Below are 7500 nucleotides of genomic sequence, written 5' to 3'. Positions count from 1 at the left end.
TGGTGTTAACACAGAGAGGGAATAGGAGTCCTGGTCTATCTGATATTGTGTCAAAACAGAGAGGGAATAGGAGTCCTGGTCTATCTGATATGGTGTTAACACAGAGAGGGAATAGGAGTCCTGGTCTATCTGATATGGTGTTAACACAGAGAGGGAATAGGAGTCCTGGTCTATCTGATATTGTGTCAAAACAGAGAGGGAATAGGAGTCCTGGTCTATCTGATATGGTGTTAACACAGAGAGGGAATAGGAGTCCTGGTCTATCTGATATGGTGTTAACACAGAGAGGGAATAGGAGTCCTGGTCTATCTGATGGTGTTAACACAGAGAGGGAATAGGAGTCCTGGTCTATCTGATATGGTGTTAACACAGAGAGGGAATAGAGTCCTGGTCTATCTGATATGGTGTTAACACTGAGGGGGAATAGGAGTCCTGGTCTATCTGACATGGTGTTAACACAGAGGGAATAGGAGTCCTGGTCGATCTGATATGGTGTGTTTTACACAATGCCAGGGTGAATGATATTTTTACATAACTCATACCCAACATACCCAACATACACAACATACAACATACCCAACATACGAACATTCATGTACAAGGACACCCAACAGCATAGACATAATATGTATATGTGCAAAAGCGCATATAAACACACACACACACACACACACACACACACACACACACTGAGCAGCCCCACCCTCCACCCCCTCTCACCAGGCAGGAATTGGGCAGCCTGCAGGTGTTTCCAGGTCCTGGTCTCCAGGTGAATGCTTCAGCTCAGGTCACTGTGCAGGTTGAAGAACTGGCTGTACCTCCGGTGGATCAGGTACTTACTACCACCTCTGGTCATACCTCCATCACAAAACGCTGCCGGGAGACAGGGGGGGAGCAGGGAGAGGGGGGGGCAGGGAGAGGGGGGCAGGGAGAGAGGGGAACAGGGGAGAGAGAGGAGGGCAAGGAGAGAGAGGGGAGCAGGGAGAGGGGGGGCAGGGGAGAGGGGGGCAGGGAGACAGAAGGAGACAGGGAGAAGAGGGGCAGGAGGGGAGGGAGGGAGGGAGAAGGGGAACAGAGAGAGAGGGGGAGCAGGGAGCAGAGGGAGAGGGAACAAAGGGCAGGAGAGAGGGGAGCAGGGGGAGAGAGGGGGGGATCAAGAGGAGAGAGGGAGGGGGGCAGGGAGAGAGGAGGAACAGGGAGAGAGAGGGCAGGAGAAGAGGGAGCAGAGAGAGGGGAGCAGGGGAGACAGGGGGGCAGGGAGGGAGGGATGGGGAGCAAGGGGAGGGAGCAGAGGAGAAACAGGAAGACAGAGAGGCAGGGGAGGGAGGGGGAGGGGAGGAGACAGGGGGGGGCAGGAGAGAGAGAGACAGGAGAGAGGGGAGCAGGGAGAGGGGGCAGGAAGAGGGAGAAGGAAGGAGGCGAGGAAGGAAAAGGAAGGGGGAGGAGAGCAAGGAGAAGGAAGGAGAGGAGGAAAGGAGGGAAGGAGGGAGGGAGGGAGGAGGGAGGGAAGGAGGAGGAGGAGAAACAGGGAGAGAGGAGGGGAGGAGGAGGAGAAGGGAGGAGAGCAGGGGAGGGAGGGAGAGTTCTTACATGAGCTTTTGAGATGCTTTTCACACCATTCTTAGCGTTAAAGCGTTCTCACCATTCTAACTCGTGGGTTTGTGGTCAGTGTTCACCAGCATACAGAGACACACTTACATAATAATCGATGAAGCCTTTTTCTCCTCGATGTCTGCGATGAGTGGCACTGATGGGAATGTCGTGCGGAAGCTGGTCAAAATCACTGAGCGAGAGAGGAGGAGGAAAGAGGGAGAGGAAGAGGAAGAGGAGGAGGTGAGGTGAACTAAAAGTAAACAAATGCTTAGGTGATGTTCAGCTTCAAGGCGTGCTGTATAGCGTCAATAATATGTACAACCATGGATTGGGAAAGAACCCTGGGGGTTATAGAACATCAGCAACATATCAGACAGGTTAGAGCAGTCCAACCGCAGGCTGATGTACAGGGCTTCATGGCACCGAGAACTCTCTCTCTCACACACACACACACACACACACACACACACACACACTGCGAGGAAACACACGTCATAGCGTACACACACGCATTTATGTAGGGTGAATGTTGCAAAACGAGTCACTCTGGTGACTATTATGGAATTTAGTTTAGTTTCAAATTCACAATCGTGACAGATGACTGTTCTAGAAAGATTGGAAACGCGCTGCATACACTATAGAAGAATAGGCTCCTACCACAGATAAAAGGGAAATATCTTCGCTGTTACCATTCCATTGCCTAGTTACTGGCTAAATGCCCAATCTGGCCCTCACATCATGGCCACCTAATCTTCCCCTGTTCCCAGTTGGCTCATTCATCACTCTTCTCACTTCTCAGTCGATTTAACTGGTAAAATAAGGGTTACATAAACGCACATTAACAACAGTTCTGGAATCAGAAGTTCACATTTGCTAACAGTCCTATGCTGCCTTCAACAACCGCTGTCACCACCGGCCTCGTAACTCACCTCTCGTCTCGTAGTTGCTTGGGCAGCGACGACATGTTGATGGAGACCGGGCCGATTGAAGAATGAAACTTTCGGATGGATTTATCAGAACACAGTACAGTCGCCTCTCACTTCAACCCTCCTTCGATGAACAGAAACATGAACTGAAAATCTGCTACAGACTCGCAAAGTGGTTTCATGGAGCGGAACGAACGCGATCAGAAGGCGCAAACAGGCGACAGAGCGGAACGTGTGCAATCAGGAAGCCAAAATCAAGTTCCCCAAAATGATTAGGCTACACGCAGCGCCCGTTTCTGAAGTTTGCTGAGGTGGATGTGGAGGGAAACAGTGTCTTGTTGTTCTCGAGCCTCTTAACAGAGAATCAAATAAGATGCAGATGTAAACTTGATAGGTTAAAATAGGTTAAAACGCACACACATATATATATACATATCTCCCTCTCTCACTATTGCTCTCTCGACTACTGTGTGGGTTCGTTCAAGCTTGAAAAGTATGTAAATTACAATGCAACTGGCAACATCAGGCATTGTACAATCATGCGACTGGCAGAGTAAAATAGCCACTAATTGATAAATGGACCATGTATGTTGTATGTCTTCTGTTTTCTGCAGATAGAATGCTTGGCCTGCACCTGTTCTTCAATCCGCCGTCATAATAAGGGAAGGGGGGGAGGGATCAGTTGAAGATCATTTTTACGCAGCACCATCTAATCTGAGGCCTTTGGCCCAGTTGTAACATGTAAAGTCGATTCCTTTTCACCAGATGTCAGCGAAGAGAGCAGTACAGGGTAGAAGAGAGCAGTACAGGGTAGAAAGAGAGCAGTACAGGGTAGAAGAGAGCATTACAGGGTAGAAGAGAGCAGTACAGGGTAGAAGAGAGCAGTAAAGGGTAGAAGAGAGCAATACAGGGTAGAAGAGAGCAGTACAGGGTAGAGGAGAGCAGTACAGGGTAGAGGAGAGCAGTACAGGGTAGAGGAGAGCAGTAAAGGGTAGAATAGAGCAGTACAGGGTAGAGGAGAGCAGTAAAGGGTAGAAGAGAGCAGTACAGGGTAGAAGAGAGCAGTACAGGGTAGAAGAAGAGAGCAGTACAGGCTAGAAGAGAGCAGTACAGGGTAGAAGAGAGCAGTACAGGGTAGAAGAGAGGCAGTACAGGGTAGAAGAGGCAGTACAGGGTAGAAGAGAGCAGTACAGGGTAGAGGAGAGCAGTACAGGGTAGAAGAGAGCAGTAAAAGGGTAGAAGAGAGCAGTACAGGGTAGAAGAGGGCAGTACAGGGTAGAAGAGAGCAGAACAGGGTAGAAGAGAGCAGAACAGGGTAGAAGAGAGCAGTACAGGGTAGAAGAGAGCAGTACAGGCTAGAAGAGAGCAGTACAGCGTAGAAGAGAGCAGTAAGGGTAGAGAGAGTAGAGGAGCAGTAAAGGGTAGAGGAGAGCAGTAAAGGAAGAGAAGTACAGGGTAGAAGAGGCAGTACAGGGTAGAAGAGAGCAGTAAGGGTAGAAGAGAGCAGTAAGGGGTAGAAGAGAGCAATTACAGGGGTAGAAGAGAGCAGTACAGGGTAGAAGAGAGCAGTAAAGGGTAGAAGAGAGCAAGTACAGGGTAGAGGAGAGCAGTAAAGGGTAGAAGAGAGCAGTACAGGGTAGAAGAGAGCAGTAAAAGGGTAGAAGAGGGCAGTAAAGGGTAGAAGAGAGCAGTACAGGGTAGGGTAGAAGAGAGCAGTAAGGGTAGAAGAGAGCAGTAAAGGGGTAGAAGAGAGCAGTACAGGGTAGAAGGAGGGCAAAGTTGCAGTACAGGGTAGAGGAGAGCAGTACAGGGTAGAAGAGAGCAGTAAAGGGTATAGGAGAGCAGTACAGGGTAGAAGAGAGCAGTACAGGTTAGAAGAGAGCAGTACAGGGTAGAAGAGAGCAGTACAGGGTAGAAGAGAGCAGTAAAGGGTAGAAGAGAGCAGTACAGGGTAGAAGAGAGCAGTACAGGGTAGAAGAGAGCAGTACAGGGTATAAGAGAGCAGTAAAGGGTAGAAGAGAGCAGTACAGGGTATAAGAGAGCAGTACAGGGTATAGGAGAGCAGTACAGGGTAGAATAGAGCAGTACAGGGTAGAAGAGGGTAGAAGAGAGCAGTACAGGGTAAAAGTGAGCAGTAAAGGGTAGAAGAGAGCAGTACAGGGTGGAAGAGAGCAGTAAAGGGTAGAAGAGAGCAGTACGGGGTAGAAGAGAGCAGTACGGGGTAGAAGACAGCAGTACAGGGTAGAAGAGGGTAGAAGAGAGCAGTAAAGGGTAGAAGAGAGCAGTACAGGGTAGAAGAGAGCAGTACAGGGTAGAAGAGAGCAGTAAAGGGTATAGGAGAGCAGTACAGGGTAGAAGAGAGCAGTACAGGGTAGAAGAGGGTAGAGGAGAGCAGTACAAGGTAAAAGAGAGCAGTAAAGGGTAGAAGAGAGTAGTAAAGGGTAGAAGAGAGCAGTAAAGGGTAGAAGAGGGCAGTACAGGGTGGAAGAGAGCAGTAAAGGGCAGAAGAGAGCAGTACAGGGTAGAAGATAGCAGTAAACGGTAGAAGAGAGCAGTACAGGGTGGAAGAGAGCAGTAAAGGGTAGAAGAGGGCAGTACAGGGTGGAAGAGAGCAGTAAAAGTGGGTAGAAGAGAGCAGTGCGGGGTAGAAGACAGCAGTACAGGGTAGAAGAGGGTAGAAGAGAGCAGTAAAGGGTAGAAGAGAGCAGTAAACTGTAGAAGAGAGCAGTACAGAGTAGAAGAGAGCAGTACAGGGTAGAACAGAGCACTTACAGGGTAGAGGAGAGCAGTAAAGGGTAGAAGAGAGCAGTACAGGGTAGAAGAGAGCAGTACAGGAAGAAGAGAGCAGTACAGGGTAGAGGAGAGCAGTAAGAGAGAGGGAGAGAGAGGAGGGGAGAAAGAGAGAGTGGGAAGAAAGAGAGGGGAGGAGAGAGAGGGGGAGAGGGGGATGAAAAGAGAGGGGGATGAAAGGGGGAGAAAGAGAGAGGGGGAGAGAGGGGGATGAAAGAGAGGGGGAGAAAGCAGAGGGGAGAGAGAGGGGGAAGAGAGAGGGGATGAAGAGGGGGAGAGAGAGGGGGAGAAAGAGAGGGAGAGAAAGAGAGAGGGAGAGAGAGGAGGGAGAAAGAGAGAGGGGAAAGAGAGAGTGGGTAGAAAGAGGGGGTGAAAGAGGGGGGGAGAGAGGGAAGAAAGAGAGGGGGGGAGGGGGAAGAAAGAGGGGGGAAGAGAGAAGAGAGGGGAAGAAAGAGAGGAGGGAGGGAGAGAGAGGGGAGAGAGAGAGAAAAGAGAGGGGAAGAAAGAGAGAGGGGGAGAGAGAGGAGGGAGAAAGAGAGTGGGTAGAAAGAGAGGGAAAGAGAGGGGGGGATGAAAGAGGGGGAGAACGAGGGGGGAAGAGAGGGGGGAGAGAGAGGGGATGAAAGAGGGGGAAGAAAGAGAGGGGGAGAGAGAGAGGGGATGAAAGAGGGAGGGGAGAAAGAGAGAGGAGGGAGAAGAGAAAGAGGGGGAGGGAAGAAGAGAGAGGGGGAAGAGAAAGAGGGGGAGAAAGAGGGAGGGAGGAGGAGAAGAGAGATGGGGGAAAGGGGGAAAAGAGAGGGGGAAAAAGAGGAGGGAGGAAAGAGATGGGGAGAAGAGAGGGGGGGAGAGAGAGGGAAAGAGAGAAAAAAGAGAGGGAGAGAAAGAGAGGGGAGAGAGGAGGGGAAGAAGGGGATGAAGAGGGGGGGAAAGAGAGAGGGGGGAGAACGAGGGGGGAGAGAGGGAGGAGAGAGAGGGAAAGTGAGAGGGGGGGATGAAAAAGGGGGAGAAAAAAGAGGGGGAGAGAGAGGGAGGGGAAAAGAGAGAGGAGGGAGAAAGAGGGGGAGAAAGAGGGGGAGGGAGGAAGAGATGGGGAGAAAGAGAGGGGAAAAGAGGGGGAAGAGAGAGGAGGGAGGAAAAGAGATGGGGGAGAAAGAGAGGGGAGAAAGAAGGGGGGGAGAAAGAGAGATGAGGGAGGGAAGAGATGGGAGAAAGGAGGGAGGGAGAGAGGGGAGGGAAAGAGAGGAGGGAGGGAGAAAGAGAGAGGTGGAAGAGAGGGGGGAAGAGAGGGGATGAAAGAGGAGGGAAAGAGAGAGGGGAGAAGCAGAGGGGGAAGAAGAGGGGAGATAGAGGGGGGAGGGGGAAGAAGAGAGGGGGAGAGAGAGGGAGGGGAGAAAGAGAGAGGAGGGAGAAAGAGAGGGAAAGAAAGGGAGAAAGAGAGGGGGGGAAAGGGGGGGAGAGAAGAGAGAGGGGGAAGAAAGAGGGGGAGAAAGAGAGAGGAGGGAGGAAGAGATGGGGAGAAAGAGAGGAGGGAGAGGGGGAAAGAGAGAGGGGGAAAGGGGGGGAAAGAGAGAGGAGGAGGAAGAGAGAAGAGAGATGGGAGAAAAGGAGGGAGGAGGAGGGAAAGAGAGAGGAGGGAGGAAGAGATGGGAGAAAGAGAGGAGGGAGGAAGAGAGAGGGGAAGAGAGGGAAAGAGAGAGGGGGAAGAAGAGGGGAAAGAGAGGGAGGGAGGAAGCGAGAGGGGGGGAGAGAGAGGAGGGAGGAAGAAAGAGGGGGGGAAAAGAGATGGGGGAGAGAAAGAGAGATGGGGAGAGTGAGGGGGGAGAAAGAGAGAGAGAAAGTACATAGTCCGTATGTCCATCTCCTAACTGCATATCTACATCAGTTATTCAGGCATCTTGTAGAGGGAGCAGTCAGCAGTGTACACTGAATGAACAAAACATTAAGGACACCAGGGGAAAGTTAGGATCCCTGTCACTTGTTAAATCCACTTCAATCAGTGTAGATGAAGGAGAAGAGACATGTTAAAGAATCATTTTTAAGCCTTGAGTCAATTGAGACATGGGTTGTGTATGTGTGCCATTCAGAGGGTGGATGGGCAAGACCAAATATTGAAGTGCCTTTGAAAAGAGTATGGTAGTAGGTGCCAGACGCAGTGGTTTGTGTCAAGAACTGCAACGCTGCTGGGTTGTTT

This window comes from Oncorhynchus nerka, linkage group LG15 (assembly GCF_034236695.1).
Source record: "Oncorhynchus nerka isolate Pitt River linkage group LG15, Oner_Uvic_2.0, whole genome shotgun sequence".
In the NCBI taxonomy this organism is placed as follows: Eukaryota; Metazoa; Chordata; class Actinopteri; order Salmoniformes; family Salmonidae; genus Oncorhynchus; species Oncorhynchus nerka.
The sequence above is the reverse complement of the archived record's forward strand: the minus strand, read 5'-3'. Positions refer to the sequence as shown.